This window comes from Pinus tabuliformis, chromosome J (genome assembly GCF_031772625.1).
Source record: "Pinus tabuliformis cultivar Carrire ecotype Pingquan chromosome J, CPIR1, whole genome shotgun sequence".
Taxonomy (NCBI): domain Eukaryota; kingdom Viridiplantae; phylum Streptophyta; class Pinopsida; order Pinales; family Pinaceae; genus Pinus; species Pinus tabuliformis.
Window position 1 is genome coordinate 494,544,167 of NC_142295.1, and position 21,520 is coordinate 494,565,686.

Here is a 21,520-nt window from a genome sequence, read left to right on the forward strand (position 1 = left end):
AAACTAATTTTTCAAACCAAGCTTATGCAAAAATTTAAAAAATACACACCCTTTTTCACTTGTAGGAGCTCGATATTGAATCTGATGTACCTTTGTAATTTTGGATCTCCAAGTTTTGAAATCATGATCTGCAATAGCCCTTTGCGTCCTCTTTCCAATGCCACTAGTCTGATCAAAATTGGATTCTCCAAGGAAGAGTTATGCCAAATCTCCCACGGTTACCTAAATATAGAGTAGTTTAGTAGAGTGAACTTGTACGATGTGCCACGTGTCACTGTTTTGACCTTTGGATCTGAAAAATATAAAAAGGAAATTGTAGTCTATCCTCTTTCTGCAACTTCTTATGAAATTCAATCTGATGCTTAGAGTGAAAGTTATGATGTTTTTCCCAAGGTGGCCTATTTGGAATGTAATTCGGGGGTCTACAAAAACCCTAACTTCCTTAGATTATATCTCCGAAAATATAGCGATATAGGATATGAAATTCGGAGCCAAGGTTCAAACCGATTTTGAATTAAATGGGTTTTTTTTTTTTTTTTTCTTTTTAATCTTTTGAAAGTTCGTAGCGAAAGATTTATAGAGAAAATTCCACGATGACCTGCTTTAGAGGAAATTCTGGAGCTTGAAAAAACCCTAACTTCCTTAGATCATATCTCCGAAAATATAGCACGAAAAGATCTAAAATTTGGATACGAGGTTTAGAATGATTTCTTCTCAAATGGGTTTGTTTTTAGCTTCTAAAACTTTGTAGCGAAAATTTCACGATGGCCTGTTTGGGGCAGCGAAACCCTAAAATCCACAACTCTGATACCAAATGTTATGAAACCAACTCACAAAAATATAGAAAAGATAGATCAACGCCTTAGAAATAAGCCTCTTCGAGGGGGAAACATCCTTTACATTACACAAATGAAGAATTCTTAGATGATTCAAATGAAAAAACCTCCTTTCTATATATAGGAGTCTACAGGGTCACAATATAACCAAGCCGACCTAACAATAATAATATAAAGGCACAAAAATAACAATAGAGGGATTCTATGGGGCACAATAATAACAATATGAGGACAATAGGGGCAGAATAATAAAAATAAGGGGCGCAACGACAATAGCAATGGGGGGATCACTAATATTATAGGGACCTAACATAACTGCTTAATCTAGTTATCTAACTTTTTAGGATTCATTTCACCGTCATAAATAGGTAACACAAATTTCACATCAAGTTTCAAAAGAGATGTTTTCTTAGGTTTATTTTCTGTTTCAGATTCTACACTAGAAGAAGAAGAAGAGGATGATGGAGGTGAAGTTGGTTTATCAGCCTTGCCTTTACCTTTGTCCTTCTTCGATGTCTTTGAAGAAGAAGCTGCATCTCTTGCCTTCTTGTCTTCGTAGAGTTCTCCCAACATCTGCTGCATAGTCAAGAATGCTTGCTAAAACTATTCATCACTCATCTTAGTTTTAGTGTTTTCACCTGCATCAGATCCTGTCATGGTCGACTTATGAATGACTAGTCGCTTTCCAATCTCTGGATCAATCTCCTCAAGAATTCCTTATCCACGTTGCGACTTTGACCTGGTTAACATTCAATGGAAAATTCTACAAATGCAACCTGCTCTGATACCAAATTATATGATTTGAAATGATCATAAGTTAAAACTGATGTAGAATTGATTATTCCATTAATCAATTGAATGTTAACTGAAAATGCAGAAAACCGTGAGAACTGCTCGAGAAGAATACTTTACGACAGTTGATAAAACATAAGTAAGATGAAAAAAAGAACTGAAAAAATAAAAAACACAGTGATACCAGACAACAAAATTGATTACGGAGTTCATCCTTGATGGACTACGTCTCCGGGTCCGCTTTCAAGATGGGTGACCGCTTTATTAGGATTGAAATAGAAGAGGTCAATTACACAGATATTTGACAAAATGATTGTGCACACAGGAACTTCTAGTCACTATCAAAGGATAGCTCTCTGAACTAGCTTTCCAACCCCTATCATGGTTCCCAATTCCGACTTCGGATGCTCCTGTTACACTGAAAACAAAATCGATTGTAACCTCCAAAACCTGCATACAAAAACCCAAAACCACTCATGTCCACTTCAATGAGAAAAAATGGCTTCATAGCCCTCCAAATGCACTCTAACTCCTTCATTGTGAGTTTATGGATGAATAAGCTTAAATTAGGGTTGGTTATGGTTTTATGTTAATGAATTAATGTCACTTAATGTCATTAAGCATATGTGTAAATCAAATAACAACATTCTGAATGAAAAAACCCACTTTCAACCTTATAATAGCCCGAATACCGTTATTCGTTTGCTAACTGGGTGGGGAAGGGATACAACACATGTGAGTGTGTAGGTAATCCTATGGTTAAAGCTCTGGCGTTTTGTTGACTAAATTGTTGACGGTTTACTGCCCTGTTCATATGTCAAGGTTTACTTCGAAATTTCTGCGTTGTGCTTATGTAACCTCCGACACCATGGTGGTTATGACCACTGCTCATATGACAATGGTTACAGTCAATTCTCTACGTCGTGAGGCTCTGACACAGTTAACCCCAACGGTCTTATACCCACATCTGGTCACATGCACATGGTTCTTGTTGTGGTTTCCTCCGTGGTTAGGGACTGCTACAGTCAATGCTAACCTCCTCTGGCCGCTCACATGGAAACTGCCCCACAATCTTCTCTCGCGCGGTTAAGATTCGCGTTTTATGACTATGGGGTTTATTACAATGTTTTTTGTAATGTTTTAACATATGCTGAGGGTTGATAACACATAGGTTTAGGTTTTAATGTGTTTTATGTTTCGATAGGTTTAGAACTTAGGGTTTAGGTATTTTAGCATAGGTTTAATGGTTTAATACATGGATTTGATAGGTTAGGGTTTAGGATTAGGTTTGGATTAGGCTAATTTTTAAAAATAACCTTTTACATCAAATTGTCACAAAGTGACATTTGCAAAAAACATCATATGACAATGAACCCATATCAAACCCCCCTGTAATGGACAACACACCCATGTTGATGATAAACCTTGATGGTACTAAAGATGAACACTTGTCGAAAACTAGGTACAACACTATATCAACTAAACACCATAAAAAACCATAAACATCACCTATATAACCTGAACTATAAACAACACTGTCGAAACTGAACGACACCAGACTGAATCGCCGGCGACGACACTATACCTGTGTAGTTGATCTGACAAGATCCTTCTGGATCAAACACCTAGTCCAGACCTTAAAGACAACTCATTTTCCATTTGAAGTGGTGGCTCCGACTGGGGATGATGGGACTAGTTTCCTAGTGTGGGTTTTAAAATGAGAGTGGGTGATTTTCAAGTGATTGCAGTAAGGATAGTGATAACTAAATGGCTTATTCTATCGTGCAAAACTCTAGCTAACTTAATCTAATCTAAACCTGCGTATTCTATGTGGTATGAGATCTAAAAAGATATCTATTTGACATGTGATAATAAAGATCAATCATGCATGAAACGTAGGTGATAACGTGTAAAGATAATTTCTTCGACTAAATAGTTAGTCAAAGAAATGTATAAACTATATCATACATATCTGATGATTACATATGAAAATAAACAATTTCCGCTAGGCATCATACAGTAGTGAAATTAATGCATAACAGGAAGAACATATCTCATATACAATTCATAAAAATGAAGTGTTATCACTAATTAAACAGAAACAAAACTAATCATACAAGATAGAAATACCATATGTGTGAAGTTCTGGTCATTTGACTAATGACATAGATCAACTCCTTTCTTCAGATCAAATTATCTTCTAAGTATACAATAGTGCATCAACAAAGGAAAGTAGTCTGATATTTAAAAGAAACGACCATGTTCCATAATTTCATCAAAGCATTCATAAAATTACAGAAGTGCATTCTTTGCAAATGTTTTTGATAAAATTATGGACCCTTCTCTAAATGCATGAGAAGAGTATAAATATTATTCTAACTAATGCTCAAAAATATATTATACAAAAATTTGAGGGGGTTTCAAACAACCTTCCTCCTAACTAGTCAACTAACTCTAAAAATAAAAGTGACTTGATGAGCAGAGGTTATGATGATGACTTGCTGTCTGCCAACGTCTCTTTTAGATCGCATATATCAACCATCAGTTTCACTTGAGGAGGTGCCCCAAACTATATTCTATCCTGTCTTGCGAAAATAACCTCTGTGAGAGGTGGCATCATCCATTGAATTGAATGGAGTGAGCGTTTGAGGGTCATGATTTGGCTATGTGGCTTGAAAAGGTATTGCCAATATGCCTCCCAGTCAGTCTTTGCTAACTTTTTGATCACTTCCCTTTGGATTTCCACTCTTTCCTTCCAGCTTTTATGCAAGTCATTTAAATCAGGAAGTATTTTTGGGTTGCCTTCTTTCACCAGGTTGGTGGCATGCAAAGTGTGGTTTACTTATTTTACTATGTTCTTTGACACCCCTACTACTCTTGTCACTGCTAATTTAGCTTGCTTGATCCGCACATCCCAATCCGTGAATAGAATTTCCTTACATGTCTCCTCAATATCATGCATATTAGCTCTCCTTCCTTCTTGTTTCTTGTCATTCGATGAATTATGAGATCCTTAAATTTAGATCAGTAAATTCAGTTCCTTGGTCAATCGCTTTATCCATTAACTGGTCACTGGTGATCAGATAAGGAGCGATATGTGACATCTTTTGGCAAAATTTATCTTGTTGTTTGATAGAAGGGAATTTAGCTCTAGTGCCTCTTTGATGAATTCATCGATAGTAGGGACATATTCATATTTTTCCATGGCTTATTGCAACTCTTGGATTTGCATGTTCTTCGCAAAAATGTTTGCTTCATGGCTTATCTTTAACACTTCCATATCCTGTTGCAATTGAGTGATTTGTTCAACAACTTGCTAGTTCACATTTTCTTTTTCAGTTTGCAGTTGTTGCCTGAGCTGTGTTATCTTCTCTTCCTTCTCCCTTAACAAAATAGATATCTCGGTAGCTTTATCCATGGTGGAAATTACATATGCCCTCGTAAACTGCAACATTCTGGTCAAATTTTCAGTTGGATTGGAAGGAATATCCTTCCAGACTATGTCCACCAGCTCATTTCCAGGTGAGATCTCGGGTGTCTATACTCTCCGTCTTTTCCTCTGTCTCCTTACTACAACCTTGTGAAGTGGGCTGTAGAACACATCTAAAGGAGGAATTTCAGTCACCTTTAGAATAATTTCTGATGTGGGCAAAGCAGGAATGATTTATGTCTGCTATGAAGTTATCCCTTGCTCATCCATTGGCTCAAAAACTATAATTTTCTAGGTATACAAAGGATTGTGATATTCCATGGTTTCCTATGCATCTGTTGTCTTAGGAGTGTCTTGTAGTTTTTTATTGAATTGGTCCCACTCCTGCTCCAAACTACTTCTTTTGATCTCAGAACCGGTATCTTTAGTCAGGTCACTTATAGTCTTCTTTTCAGCCGATCTCCTACTATATTCCATTGTATTCTCGGTGTCTTGGGCTTTCCCTGTATCCAGTGATTTCTCTATATCCACTTGAGACTCTATGCGAGAATTTGGTCCCTCGATATTGATGGTCACACTAGGTGTAGGTTTTTCCTCAAATTTTAACAAATGCAGCAGAATTATGTGGAGCCTTTTGTTTCTAAATTCCTGAAAGCTTTCAAAATCTTTAGGACTCAGATTTTCCCTTGCCCACTCGAACGCTTGTTCAAAGGATTCAATTGACTATAAAAGGCCTTCAAAATTATTATCCTCATGATAAAAGGGCTTGATCTTCACTACAGTAGTAATATTATGTGCTATTTTGTCTGAGTCAAATTTCCTTTTCAGCAGAGTATGGAGCCTGAGGCTCTCAAGGCATATTGATTCCTTGGTTGCTTGGTTAAAATTTGTTAATGAAAAGGAACCACACCAAATGGGAAAAGGTGGCCACAATGACTTTTTGTTATCTTTTAGGGTCTTGGTCAATCCTTTTCCCACAGTCTGGTGGGCTATTTCTCTTGGTAATAGTTTATCAGAGACATACAAAGGAAGGACATGCAGGTCCACTATACTGCCAAAAACCCTGATGTATGTAAACCATTCTTCAACAGGATACTTGCCTGAAATGGAAAAGATATATCAACATAGACGATATAGGGAAATTAAGGCTGAAAGATCTCTGAAATGACTTTGAATCATGGGAGGATTTCAAATGACATATTCAACATTAACTAGCCATAAATTGAAACATCATTACCACTCCTAGGGCTGCTAAACATTAATTATCCTGTCAAACCATTCACTAATATATTAAAACACAGTAACTTCCCACACTTGGTGCTTTATTTGCGCATCACAACTTTTAAATGTTGTAATATAGCGTTGTCTGGATATAATGCGAAATGAGATTACGAAAATCACAATATCACATTTCGCAAATCATTAAAGGATGACATAATGACATGCCTTATTTATTTGCGACTCTGCGAAGTGCGATCGCGTGTTCTCAAGGTGTTCTGATCGGAATATTGCAGCCGGGGGGGGGGGTTCATCGCATGTCGCATTTTCAGGATTTACTTAAAGATGTTTATATTTATCTCATGGAAAACTGTGAAACCGATTTGCGATAAAGATCCTAAGCTTGGGTTGTTTTCTAAGGGTTTCAAGGCAATTTCTTAGAGACGATTTATTTTTCAAAGACTAAAAAAATTGAAAAGGGTCCCCATTTATATGTAAAATATCAACTATTATTCGTATAAATGTGAGGGTTGTTATATAGTACAACAATTGGTGATTCACTTGGGAGAACCAACTATCTCTGATTGATCTTTTGAAATTTCTAAAAAAAAATTCAAAATAAGAAAAGATATAGGGATAATAATTACATGAGTTATAAACTAAACCATATTCCTCTAAATCATAATCACTCACTCAATATAAGTATTCAAATACTTTACCCTTGTAGTGATAAAAATACAAAATTTGTTTGCATCAGTCAATTCTAATATTTTAATGAGATATAGCATGTGCCTGCTACAGATTAGTTTTTTGGTTTTCTCATCTATCATAAATAGAGCCTCTGCTGCCGGCAGGCGTTCATAGCCTCGGCATGGTTACCTTTTAACCAACAATTATTCATTGTCCCATCTGAAGCAATTTTCAAAATTCAAAATGATATTCAATTGCTTTTTCTTTTTCTTTTGACATTGGTTTTCTTTTCATGCAATTTGCTTTTGAAATTTAAAAGACATTGTCTAGGCTTGGTAACCCAATAATGACAATTCCATTCACCAATTGTAACTAAACTGAACAAGCTGGATCTTGATGAGACCCCTTGTCCTTTGATTGATTAGATCATTGGCTATTACCCTGTTTTGATATGTAGTTTTGGTAATATCAGTTTAATTATTCCCCTATGATCATGGTAAACAAGCTCGTGATGAGACTTATTATCTTTTAAGTTCTATATATTTTAGAATTACACTGTGAAAAAAGGAAATTGTATCTAATGGGGTCAATCGCTGGCTCCTTTAAACAATTTTGGATGATAATGATAGAGTTTTGAGACACTCATCTGTAGAAAGACCTTACTAGGTTAAAGATTATTTTCTTTGACTGATAACAAGACATCTATACTTTATAAAGATAAGAACTTGTTCATTGAATAATTTTTTTTAGAAAAGTCAAGTTTTTTCAAAGAAATAAGGTTCATTTTGATACTCAAATTCTCTAATTATTTATTTAACTTTTCCTACTTATAGAAGAGAAAAATCAAAATATTGTCAGAGATTTTATTTTGAGAATCCAAAAGTAAATACTACATTAACGTTTATTTTCCTAAGAATCTTAAAGACAATATGATACAAAAATAAAGGGGTTGTCTTCTACGAAAAGTATTTTTTCAGAATTTTCCCATTAATAGGCAAGGAATCCACTTTATCTGACAAGTCTTGTTAAAGAAATGTTAATTGACCAATTTTTCAATGATTTGGAATGGCCCAAGCCACAATCTTTGGAACTTGGTATGCTTACCTTTTTCCTCATGTGCTTTGTCCCATTTCAAAACCAGATCACCTACTTCAAAAGTTTTATGACTGGCAGAGGTTGTATCAAAAGAGGCTTTGACTAACTGCTGATGATGGGAATGGGTAGCTTTAGCCTTTTCTCTTTCTTCTTAGAGTTTAAGGATCTAAAATTGTCTTTCTTGAAGAGAAGAGGAAGTATTTTCATTGATAAACTGCACTAGGGTGAGAGATGGGATTGCTATGTTTGTGGGGAGAACTTCTTCTTTTCCATAAACTAAAGCAAAAGGAGAAGAACCGATTGAGGCCTTTTGTGTTATTTTATCTGTCCAAAGAGAAAATGTCAATGCTTTGTGCCAATTACTATGATTTTAGTCTATAGTCTTCTTGATGATTCTTATAAGGTTTTTCTTTGTCAATTCAGCTAATCCATTACCTTGTGGATAATAGTTGGTTGAATACTTCAATTTGAAACCTATTTTCAAAGCAAATTCTACCACAGTATTTCTAGAAAAATAAGATGCATTATCAAACATCAAGGCTGTGGGTAGGCCAAACCTGGTGATTATGTACTGATCAATAAAGTCTGTGATACTTTCTGTATTAGCTACCTTTAGTGGGATAGCCTCTACCCATTTCGTGAAATAATGAGTAGCTGTAAGGATGTACTTGTGCTGCTTGGAAGAGTTAGGAACAATCTCACAAATTATATCTAATCCCCAATGTTCAAATGATTGTTGGATATTGAATGGCTGCAAAGGGAATGCTGGTTTATTTTCTCTTCCAGCTGTAGTTTGACAAGTTTTGCATTTTCTTGCATAGTCATGTGCATCCTTGAACAGTGTTGGCCAATAATAACCTGCATGTAGGATTTTATGAGCTGTGGTGTTTCCTCTGAAATGACCTCCAACTGGTCCATCATGTAACTCCTGCATAACCTTTTCAACTTCAGGTTTCTCAAGGCATCTTAATAACACTTAATCATATTTTTTTTCTAAATAATACATCATCAACCAATTGATACTGATTTGATTTCAACCTTAAAGCACATTTTTTTTTGTAATTGAGATGCATAGGAGCATATCCATTCTTCAAATAAAACTTCAAATCAACATACTGTGATTGTGCATCACTAAGGCTTACCTCTGATATTTTCACTTCATTACCTTGGTATTCTTTTGTTGATAAGTGGGAAGCTCCAGTTAGCATCCTACAAAAACCTTGGCCCTTAACAATTTTAGCTAGCTGGATTTCTACATCGTATTCTTGAAGTGCAGTGACCCAATTGGCTCTTTTCTCCCCCACTTCTCTTTGAATCAATAGTTGCCTTACTGCAGGGTAATGTAATATTATTTTTGAATGTGTTTTGAGGAGAAAATTTTTGAAATGTTTCAACGTTTTAAAGATAGAAAAAGCTTGTTTCTCAACAACTGAGTAGTTTAACTCGGACCCTGTAAAATTGAACTAAAAAAAGAGATAGGTGTTTCTATGTTTTGATCGTTTAGCTGTGTTAAAACTGCCGCATATGATGTATCAGATAAAAAAGTGTACAACACAAAAGGTTTGAGAAAATATGGAGTGGTTAAAGAAGGAGCATTGATGATGGCGTTTTTTATTAACTCAAATGACTCTCTTTCATTTTTACCCCATTTGAAGACTGCATTTTTTCTTATCATTAATTGAAGAGGTAAAACAATCTGTGAGAAATCTGGAACATATCTTTTTACAAAATTGATCTAGCCTAGGAATGATTGCATGGTCTTTTTGTTATGTGGCAGAGGAATGTTTTCAATTTCTTGGATTCTATTAGGATCGATATAAATTCCTTTCTTGGACACTATGAACCCAAGAATCTTTCCTTCTGCTAAAGCAAAGTATGACTTTTTGGGATTCAAAGAAATGCGATATTTCTTACATCTTCCAAAGATATGCTTAAAGTCATTCAAATTATTGTTTCTATTCCTAGAGTAGTCTGTGATGTCATCTAGGTAAATAACAATTGATTTATTAATTATACCTTTAAAAGCAATATCCATGGTGCTTTGGAATGTATCACTTGCATTGATAAGTTCAAAAGGCATATTTTGATAAGCATATGTTCCCCACTTGGTCCAAAATGTCATATTTAATATGTCATCTGGATGTACAAGGATATGATTGTATCTTGAAAATCTATCTAGAAAAGACATTAACTCAGAACCTGTGATCTGGAGTTGATCCAAGACAAACAATTAAAGTATTACAGACTCATGTGCATGGATGTGCCTATGTTACTTTATGCAACGGATCGATAGGATTGCAAAATACACAGACACTGAAGCAGTTAGAGAAAACATAACAAGCAAACATGTAAACACAACAAGTTTAATAAGGAGTTCACCCAACACTCCTGAGCTACGTCTCCTGGTCCAGCCTTCAGTGGTGGCCTATCTATTATGTTTTCAAAGCAAAGTTTTTACCACAGTGAGCTCAATTTGAGTCTCACTCAACAGATTAATCAGCAAGACTGTACTTGGATCCCCCAAGTCTCTGGAGTACACAGACTTTTCTTACTAAAACTCGACCTCTACTAGTCACAGTAGCATGAGCTCAATCTGAGACTCATACATGACAGGCATGTATAGAGGAGTTCACTTGAACCTCTCACGCCTTTTTTGGAGTACACAAACTCTCTGACTCTCTCTGGCTCTGTCTCGATGCTGCCTTTGCTTCTGTAGGTCAGATTGACTTCCTCTCTCTATTCTCTGCTCTTAGCTTTCTTAACTTGCTTTTCTTACTGCTTTACTACTTTCTCTGTCTGTGTTAGTTCGTGGCATTAAAGCCAATCTGCTTTTTGACTATTCATTTCTGCTTCTCGGCTTTCTGGTTCCCCTGCCTCTGTCCATTTGAATTCCTCTATTCTGCATCATCATCACTGTGTAACACCTCACAGGGAGGTGGCCACCTATTTCATAACGAACTGAGTGTCAGTTCTCTTGGAAATGTTTGAATGGCCATTATTTCTGTTTGCTCCCAGATTGCCTGTGAAACACGAATCTTTGCCAACTCATTGTCCATGCCGGACTTCAAATCTTATACAACTCGGCCTATTTACCCCATTGAATCCGGTCATCCATTAGATCGCATTTCCGCCGTCAATATGGAGCCTCCAAATCCTATGGTCTCTATCCATATCGGACGGGTAAGTAGCATGACGTTTACCCATCCAATGTGAGCAGTTTTCTCTCTCTTCTGCCGGACGCGTAGCACCTAGTGTGTGGCATCGGGCGGGACTTGGTTAAAACCGCTTACCGCACGAAGCCCTTCTGATATCCTGCCAGTTTTTGTGTTGGACCCCGCCTCTGACGGAATCAACACGATATCCATACGTTTTATAACTTTCCGGGTCCGGGTCGCTTGGGGCTTTTCCTTCTTTGAGGTGTTTGCCCATCGATACACAATTAGCGACTTGTCGCTAATCGCATATCAGAAACCATCCCCGTTTCTCAAAAAGACCTCCTATTTTGCCAATTCGTGATAGCGCACGTTACCATGGGCCAACGGTCTGCACGCTTGATCGAAGGTCCTCGTTGCTCCTTCTGCTCACAAATTACAATTGTTTCAAGGATATTTTGATAAGCTCGACCTTTGTAAGGATTTGAAACTTTGGCATGAATTTTACAGAGTTCATGAAAACTTAGAGAGTGCTTTAGGATCCAATTCGGATCACGACCTTCCCACTGAAAAAGATTTTGGACCACCAAAAGTTGGTTTTTAAGCATCAATCAAGTGAGTGTATAGATTCCTCGCTTGCCCAATTTCTATCCATTTTGCACTGCTTGGTTTTGAACCTTTGAGCCCAATCCTAAGGTACTCAACTTCCCCTCTGCACGTAGTTCTCACCTTCATATCCAAAACTGTATCTTCCTACAACTCATTGAGATATTCAGGCAACATATCATCAATAGAAGGCAATTAACTCTGCTCTTTGGGATCTTCAATTAATGAAGGTTCAAATAGTCTCAAGCTGTCTGCATTAACAACTGAGTAGATGTGCATGTAAGTTGGTAAATCAAGGCGAAAAGCATTCTCACCAATTTTCTCAAGTATCTTGAAAGGTCCATAGCTTATTGGCTTTAGCTTCTTACCTTCACCCTGCATTCTGTCTTTTCTTATATACAGCCAGAATTGATCACAAACTTGGAAACTATGCTCAATCCAATGCTTGTCATGCCTTGCCTTGTACTTGGCTTGGCTCCTTTCCAACTGTTCCTGTACTGCCTAGTGAATCTCTTGTATTTGTTCAATGAACTTGGTTGCCTTGTCCACATCACTGTGTCCATCAACTGCTATGTCTTTACCAAAGAAAATTTCCAAGGGAGACCTTGGTGTGAAACCAAAACAGGTCTCAAAAGGAGATCTCTGCGTAGAAGAATGTTTAGCTTGGTTATAAGCATGCTGCACATAACACAAATGTTCATCCCAAAGTGTGGGATGCTTGCTGCAATAGCCTCTAAGCAACTAGATCACTGTCATGTTGACCACTTCTGTTTGGCCATCTATTTGCGGATGAAAAGTTGCGCTCTTCTTTAGTCTGGTGTCCATCAATTCCCACAAACTCGACCAAAATTTCCCAACAAATTGGGTATCTCGATGAGATATAATGGAAATGGGTAATCCCAAATGAACCCATACATGCTGAAAGAACAACTTTGCAGTTTGTTCAGCTGTAATCTGTTTGTTACAAAGTATTAAAATACACATTTTGCTGAACCTATCCACAACAACATATAAATAGTCATGACCTTTTCTAGATTTAGGCAGTCCCCCAACAAAGTCCATGGAAACACTTTCCCAAGGATGAGAAGGAACTGGTAGTGGAGTGTACAAGCCTAGTTTTGTATTGTTGGGCTTGCTTTTAGCACTTATGGTACACCCTCTTAGATATCTAGAAATTGTCGAATTCATTTTTGGCCAATAACAAAATCTTTGCAGTTGTGCAACTATTTTACTTACACCAAAGTGACTTGATATTAGAGAAGTATGTGCTTCTTGAATTATCTTTACTCTTTCAGTTTGTGGAATGCATAACTTTCCAAAATGATACAAGAGTTAGTCCTTAACATGATAATCCAATTCTTCTACTTGTTTTCCATGACTTAAAGTTGCATATACATCTTTAAAATCTATATCTTGAGCATACTATTCATTGTAGCTTTCATGCAATACTGAATTATGCTTAAGTATAGTAGATGCACTTATGATTGGTCTAGACAACATGTATGCAACTTTATTGTGTATGCCCTTTTTATATCTGATAATAAGATGAAACTGTTGTAGAAAACCCATCCACCTATAGTGTCTTGATTGCTGCAACTTAGTTTGTGAGTGAAAATATTGAAGTGGTTGATGATTAGTATGTATATCTGTCTCTTTGCCCATTAGGTAACGTTTCCACTTTTTCACACTCTGTACAAATGCAATTGTTTATCATATGTGGGATAATTTACTACTGCAGAATTAAATGTCTCAAAATGATAACATATGGGTTTACCATGTTACATCAACACTACTCCCATGGCATAGTCAGAGGCATCTGTTTCAATCTCAAATGGTCTTTGAAGATCGGGTAGTGCTAGTACTGGTGTTGTACTAATATTTTCTTTCAAGGTGTCGAAGGCTTTCTGCTGTTTTCCTCCCCACTGAAACACCCTGTTCAACCCTATTAAAGCATGAAAGGGAACTGCAATCAAGGAAAAGTTAGAAATAAACTTTCTCCAATACTGTGCTGCTCCTAGGAAGCTTCTAACTTCTGTAGCAGATTTGGATTTAGGCTAGTTTACAGTGACTGCAACCTTAGAGGGATCTATCTTCAATTCACCACCCCCTACAATATGACCCAAATAATTCAAAGATATTTTGCCAAATTCACATTTTGAGAGCTTAACATAAAGATTTTCTCTTTTCAAAACATCTAGAGTATGCTTTACATGCTTCAAATGTTCTTCCCATGTTTTACTAAATATAAGAATGTCATCTAAATACACAATGACAAAAGCATCAATAAAAGGTCTGAGTACATCATTCATTACTCTCATGAAAGTAGCAGGAGCATTAGTTAAGCCAAAAGGCATAACCAACCACTCATACAATCCCTGCCTTGTTTTGAAAGCAATATTCCATGCATCTTGCTCTGCAACTTTGACCTGATGATAGCCACTATGCAAGTCCAACTTGGAAAAATAAACAGCTTCTTTCAACTGTTCTAATAGATAATCTATGCGAGGAAGGGGATAACGATTTTTTATCGTTATCTTATTCAGTGCTCGGTAATTAATGCACATTCTCCATGAGCCATCTTTCTTTCTCACCAAGACAATTGGAGACCCACATGGCGATGTACTAGGCCTTATGAACCCTTTCTCAAGCAGCTCCTGTACCTGCTTCTTGATTTTTGCATTCTCTAAAGCAGACAACCTTTTATACCTGTGGCTGCAATTGTTGTTTCATCCCCTGAGTCTGACCCCAAATCCTTCTGAATAACTACAACATTCTTCTTCTTTTTGCCATCGTACTTCTTGGGTTTTAGTTCCGAATGCAGAATCTAGCAGTGTTCATCATCATGCCCATCCTTCTTACAGTGAGTGCATGAAGATTTGGTCTTTTGTACAATATTTGTCTTCCTCTCTTTCCAATTTTGTTTTCTCTTTTCCTTATTCTTGCTTGCAGTGGGTTTCGATGATCCCCCAACTTCTAAGTTCACATTCTTGCCTCTATCCTCTAGACATGTAGCCTGAATAGATACCTCATCTATGCTGGTGGGATTAAACATGAGAATGGTGTGATTTAAATAGCTGTGTAGACCACCTATATACTTCAACAAAGTTTCAGGTGAGTCTAAAGAGATTCCTAGAATCAAAGCTCTTTTCCTAAATTCTTGAGTGTAGCCTTGTACACTTTGCCCTTTTAATTGGCGAAGAGTTTGCCAGCTCATCATGGCTTGCTGCATATAGGCTAGTGGATAGAATTTCTTTTTAATTGCAGAAACAAATTCACTCCAAACAGAAAGAATTTTACCATGCTTCTTCATGTCAGCATGTGTTCTACCTTCCCACCATACCAAGGCAGTGCCTCCAAGGCATAGGCTAGCCAGCTGAATCTTGCTTTTTTCTGAATTGATGCTCTGCACCTTGCGATATACATCAATCTATCTAATCCAATTATCCAAATTCTTTGCATTCAACTCTCCATCATATATCAGTCAAATTTAACATCTAATTTAATCAAATATGTTTTCCTTTTATTTTCAGGGCTATTAGGAGGTGTGGGAAGTTTTTCTTCTTTCCCTTTGCCTTTAGAGTGGTCATGGAGGAGAGATTCTTCTGCTCCTTTATCTCATTTGGAGTTTGATGAATCTTCATCTCTACCTTTCTTAATTTCCCTATACATTTCTTCTACCATGGCTTTCATGGTCAAGAAACTGTCCATGAACTGGGAGTCTGATTCCAAGGGACTTTCTTTTGACATTTTCCTCTTAGGATAGACTCTTCCAATTTCTGGGTTAGCTTCAACCAACTCTCCTTCTCCTAATTTAAGCTTTGATCTAGTTAGCATTCAACAACAGAATCCAGCACAAGCTTGTCTAACCTTAGTAACCTAAGGCTCTGATACCACTTGATCTAGAATTGATCCAAGACAAACAATTAAGGAATTACAGACTCATGTGCATGGATGTGCCTATGTTACTTTATGCAACGGATCGATAAGATTGTGAAATACACAGACATTGAAGCAATTAGAGAAAACATAACAGGAAAACATGTAAACACAACAAGTTTAATAAAGAGTTCACCCAACACTCCTGGGCTACGTCTCCTAGTCTAGCCTTCACTGGTGGCCTCTCTATTATGTTTTCAAAGCAGAGTTTTTACAACAATGAGCTCAAATTGAGTCTCACTCAACATATTAATCAACAATATGTACTTGGATCCCCCAAATCTCTGGAGTACACAGACTCTTCTTACTAAAACTCGACCTCTACTAGTCACAGTAGTATGAGCCCAATCTGAGACTCATACATGACAGGCATGTACAAAGGAGTTCACTTGAACCTCTCAAGCCTTTTTTGGAGTACACAGACTCTCTGACTCTATCTGGCTCTGTCTCGATGCTGCCTTTGCTTCTGCATGTCAGATATACTTCATCTCTCTATTCTCTGCTCTTAGATTTCTTAACTTTATTTTCTTACTGCTTTACTGCTTACTCTGTCTTTGTCAGTTCGTGGCTTTAAAGCCAATCTATTTTCTGACTGTTCGTTTTCGCTTCCCGGCTTTCTAGTTCCCCTGCCTCTGTCCGTTTGAATTCCTCTATTCTGCGTCATCATCACTGTGTAATTCCTCACAGGGAGGTGGCCACCTATTTCGTAACGAACTGAGTGTCAGTTCTCTTGGAAATGTTTGAACGACTGTTATTTCCATTTGCTCCTAGATTGTCCACGAAACACGAACCTTTTCTAACTCATCGTCAATTCCGGACTTCAAACCTTATACAACTCGGCCTGTTTACCCCGTTGAATCCGGTCATCCATTGGATCGAATTTCTACTATCGATCTGGAGTCTCCAGATCCTACGGTCTCCATCCATATCGGGCGGGTAAGTAGCGTGACATTTACCCGTCCGATGTGAGCAGTTTCTCTCTCTTCCATTGGATGTGTGGCACCCAGTGTGTGGCATCGGGCGGGACTTGGTTGAAACCGCTTACCGCTTGAAGCCCTTTCGATATCCTGCTGGCTTTTGTGTGGGACCCCGCCTCTGACAGAATCAGTATGATATCCGTACATTTTATAACTTTTCAGGTCTGGGTCACTCGGGACTTTTCGTTCTTTGAGGGGTTTGCCCGACGATATGCGATTAGCGACTTGTCACTAATTGCATATCAGAAACCAACCCTTTTTCTCAAAAAGACCTCCCGTTTTTCCAATTCGTGACAACATGCGTTACCATGGGCCAACGGTTTGTGTGCTTGACCGAGGGTCCTTGTTGCTCCACGCTGCTCACAAATTACAATTGTTTTGAGTATATTTATAATAAGCTTAACCTTTGTAAGGCTTTGAAACTTTGGCATGAATTTTACAGAGTTCATGAAAACTTAGAGAGTGCTTTAGGATCCAATTCGGATCAACCTGCAACTGATTGCAATATTTGATCCATGGTAGACAAAAAAAAGTTATCCTTTTGACAAGCTCTATTCAGGTTTCTAAAATCAATACAAATCCTAATATCGCCATTCTTTTTTCGGACCGAGACCATATTTGATACCCATTTTGAGTGTCTAATAGGAAATATTATCTTTGCTTTTAGAAGTTTGTTCAGCTCAGATTTTATTTGACTTTCAAGGTTTGGATGAATCTTTCTCAGCTTCTAATGAACTAGTTTCTCATTAGAAATCATTGGTATAGTATGTTGAATTACACAGGAATCATAGGTCTTGAGATTTGAATAATACCAGGCAAAGACACTCTTATATGTTTTCAACGACTTGATGAATGATATCTTTTCTTCGGTTGATAAACCAAGACCTAGGTTGACATTTTGAGGTTTTTCAGTTGTACCTATGTTTACCACTTCAAATCTCAGAGTAGAACTCTGAATATTGGAGTTGGTAATCTTCTTAAATCTGTCTTTCAAATCATAGATATCTTCCATTTTGACTACAAATTTCGAAATTGGGTTTTGATCTCATTTATGGTTGATTTACAAGTCATGTTCGTGTTCATCTATGATTTGTTCCTCATAAGATCCTTCTGATGTAAGGAAATTGATTATATCAACATCATTATTAAACACTCTCCAATTTGTTACATTATCAAGAATGGATGGTCTGAAAACTAACTCTATGGAAAATTTATCTGGACTAAATTCTTCTGAAGGTATAAGCCTAGATGCTACATTGGCAAGTAAGTCAACACTTTCATTTTGTAATCTGGGGACTGAAGAAATGTTAAAAGTAGTGAAATAAGAAGTAAGATTCTGGGCTAAAGATTGATAATGTTTGAGATGCCCAGACACGCAATGGATTGTGTTTCTTACCTGTTTAATAACTATTTCTGAGTCTCCACATCCTTGCAAATACTTGACATTAAGGCCAATGGCTTTATACAAACCTTGAATCAAAGCTTCATATTCTATGGTATTGTTAGTGCATTGAAATTCAAGCCTGCAGGCTAACATGGTTTTCTCTCCTTGCGGAATGATTAAGATGCATCTTGCACCTGCACCATCTTTAGACTTGGAACCATCAAAATAAAGAGTCCAGAATAGTGAATTATTTACAACTTTATCAACTACATCTACACACTTGGAAGCATCTGTTTGTGAAAAATTTTCTATCTGAGATATTGCAACATTATCTGGAAAGGGAGATTTTCTAGCGTTAAAGGATCCCAAGAATGACTCAATCGAGTAGTTTCCAATAATGTCATTGGTGAAAGCTACAGGTTCATTGCTTCCCTCGAGATCAGTGACTATGTACTTCATGAAGTTTTCACGGTCTAATCTGATTTGGTTAGGTTTACCATTGTGTGGCAACCACATGTGAGACCAATCAGTTGCAAAGTATCCGTGCAACTTTTTAGACCAATCCCTACTTAGAATTAAACCATAAAATTCAGGGATATTATCCATTAGAATATCAATTATCTGCGAAACTTTTGGATTAGAGAAAAGCCTGATTGAAACTGATGTTATCTCTCCAAGTACCTCTACTTTGGTTTTTTCCAGTTGAACTATGTGTACAACAGATTTTTGAGGTGTAATATTCAATTTGGTGCACATAGTTCTTGGCATAATATTTGAAGAGGCTCCTGAATCAACAAGGCAATTATGGACATTTCTATTGGAAATCTCATAAATAAGAAGAAACAGAGGTGTATGAGAGATAGACCTATCACCTATCAAAACTAAATCTGAAGGGATTACTTTTTTTGAAGATGAAGGAGGTTTTCCCATATCATAAACATCTTGAGTGACCATGCCAGATGGCAGAGGGGCTACAGGAATTGCTTTTAACTCTCTAAGTAGAATTTTTTGTTGTTGTTTGAGTTTAGTCAGCTCATGTAATGAAACATTTTCTCTCATTTTTTTTATATCTTAGACTATGTTATATTATACTATATCCAAGATCACTAACGTTTTGGAAGTATTTGGAGGATCTACTGGAATAGTATCAATTTGAGTAGTTTTAGATTTCTTACTTATTGTCTTCTCCTTTACAGGAGTAGCAGTTTTCTGTTTCTGAATTGTTGTAGACATATCAAGAGAATTTTTACTTCTTTTAGTTATTGGCATAGCTTGTGCTTCCTCTTTAGTTGGAAGAATGAAGTCCCACATTCTGTTTAACTCGACTTCTTCTTCAGTTTCAGCTTCCTCTTCGGTTGGCGAGTCTTCTTCTATTTCCGGATCAGACTTAGCATTAGAAATAGTATTTGGTGGCTGAGATGTAGAAGAAGGATTTCTTTTAAATGAGCGAAAAGGTTTCTTGGGAGCAGATGATTCCGCAACTTATTTCTTGATTTTGACCATTTCATTGGACATGGTCTTTAACACTTTCTGAAGGCCTTCAAGGTCGAAAGGGTCCTTTGGAGTTTTCTTTTTTGAATCATCTTTGAATGTTACTTTCTTTGATTTCCTTTCGTTTGTCTGTGACCTCTTTTCTAAAGCAATAATTCTTCTTTCTACAGACAAAGCTTCCTTCATGTTTTCTACAAGGGTAGCCTTATTAGCTCTATCTACAAAAATTGTGATATTAGAAGGGAGGGAGGATATGTACCATTCTATTTGTACATCCACTACAGTTTTTGAGGTAGCTAGGATTTTGTTTAGTAACTTGTTAAATCTAGAGTTGAAGTCTTTGATCCTTTCATCTGAATTTTCTTTTAAGTTGGAAAGATCATTGATTAAGGATGCTATAGTCCTGTCATCACACAATTTTGCAAGAAATACTTCTTGAAAAGTATCCCAATCTCTTATTGAGCCTGCTGGAAGGGAAAAATAACAAGATCCAGCAGATCCTTAGAAATTATAAGGAAACAAGCTGATTACAACATCTTCATGTGAAACTCTATTAAGATTCATTGCTAGCATAAAGTTATTTAGATGTTCTTCAGCGAGAAGACCATCATCAAGATTGTACTTAGGTAACCATTTTTTTGGGTTTGCTGGAAGAGCATTTGGATTAGCAACCAGAACAACACTAGGATTTGTCTAAGGTTGAGCGAGTTGATTGACCATAACTTGAGTCGGAGACTGGTGTTGACATGGCAAATGTTCGCTATACCAACAAAGGGAACTAACCCAATCACAAGTCCCAATTAGACCTGCTTTCGTTTGGAATGGCTAGTTCCAATGGGTTTTAAGGGACCCTGTAAACTGTTAAATGAGTTGAGAGATTGCCTTTGGGCAAAAGGCTTTAATTAAATCAACAAAAGGAACAACTAACCTATATGTATCAAATCCTATCTACACTACTTCTACTTTCCTATGCTAAACTTAACTATTCTAATCTATCCTGCAGGAGCATAATAAAAGAGATTAAGCACCATAAATAAATTCCAAGTCTAGAAGAATCAATTATTGAGTTCATAGATGAACAAGGTTGTATTAGAGCTTGATTGCAATCAGATTACTCATACAGGAATACATTTTCCTTTCTGCACAAATAAACCTTCAACTGGTGTTTAATATGGTTTTGAATCAGTGATCACTCATAAGTTAGCCAAGCAATTGAATCATATTCAAATAAAGAAGACTAATCATGAACAATATGCCATCAATATGCACAAACAAAAATTACATTTATATTTATGCCAACAGAAACACTCTGCTTCAAAACACATAAAAGCAAAGGAAAATAAATCAGAAACTACAGGCTCCTCCTTCAACCAAACAATCCTCTCTATTCACAATAAATCAAAACTGTTGTTATCCAATCGAAAATCCCTTTCTCGTCTTCGGAGGTAATACTTATGCAAAAGCCCCTGACTCTCAGTCTTCCCTGCCTCTTCATCTCCCCCAACTATTTTCGATATACAAATTGAGTATACAGAGATAGAATCGTCAGCGTAATCGCTGACACGTAGAAAGCATATCTACTGGAGCGCTTCATTTCCTGAGGAAGTGAATAGATGTTGATAAAAAGGGTTACTGTGTGTCGCCTCCCCACGACGAAAATTGGGACAACTTTGCTTTCAGAATGCACAAGCAACGCGTGGGATTCCTACTTGGAACGCCTAAGGCTGGAGCTTTAAAAACAATGCTTCTGCATACATGACTCTTTGAATCCACTCCTGCGTACTTTACTTCTTTCCTACAGAGATATTTATCATTAGCTTCATGATTGTGAACAATATAACAGAAATGTTCAAACAAAACATAAACGCTACCTTCATTAACTTTTATAAAACTACGGGAAACAAGTGTGAAAG